This window comes from Lupinus angustifolius, chromosome LG11, assembly GCF_001865875.1.
Source record: "Lupinus angustifolius cultivar Tanjil chromosome LG11, LupAngTanjil_v1.0, whole genome shotgun sequence".
Classification (NCBI taxonomy): Eukaryota; Viridiplantae; Streptophyta; class Magnoliopsida; order Fabales; family Fabaceae; genus Lupinus; species Lupinus angustifolius.
Window position 1 is genome coordinate 4,419,094 of NC_032019.1, and position 728 is coordinate 4,419,821.

The following is a 728-nucleotide window of genomic DNA, read 5'->3' on the forward strand; positions in this document are numbered from 1 at the left end:
CCAATCCAATATGATTTGTAACTTTTTTTTATAAACAAAAATGTATTAGAAGAGAGCATATGGATACTCTCTTACCAACAAATTGTTGGTATAATAGTGTAAGGCCCCATTGGATTCTCAAGGTTGAGAGTTCAATTTCTGGGAGCAGCACTTGTTGGGAGGGGCAGTCACAAATCCCACAGGATATTAATTCTTTACCCAAAAAGGTAAGAGGATACCCTTGGTAATACAAAAAATATGGATATACTCCATTCAATTATAAGACATCAACATTAACCATTACTCCAAACACATATTAGCATTGAAATTTATTAAAAACAAACAATCCTTAATTATGTTAATGAACAACTCAAGAAAAATACAAGCATCCATTTCCTACATTTATAAAAGTTTTATATAACTCGGTTAAAATAAGAATGTGCTGAAACTTTGATAGCATCATTTGTCTGAGAATAATTTAAATCATGATATATAAATAAGACATCACATGAAGTTAGCAACGAAAAAGAAAATTACTTGAAGCGCATACTAACAGAATGGCAAAGAAGCTAAGTATAACAAAAGACATCTTCATATTTTGTTGGTGTAGTGATATTGTTTTATTGTCAGCGTTGTCGTGGGAACTTTTATAGGTGAAATAATACATATGATTTGTGGGACAAAACTCATTTAGTGAGTAAATTTAATATGCATGAATCTACACTATATTTGATGCTGAATTATTAATT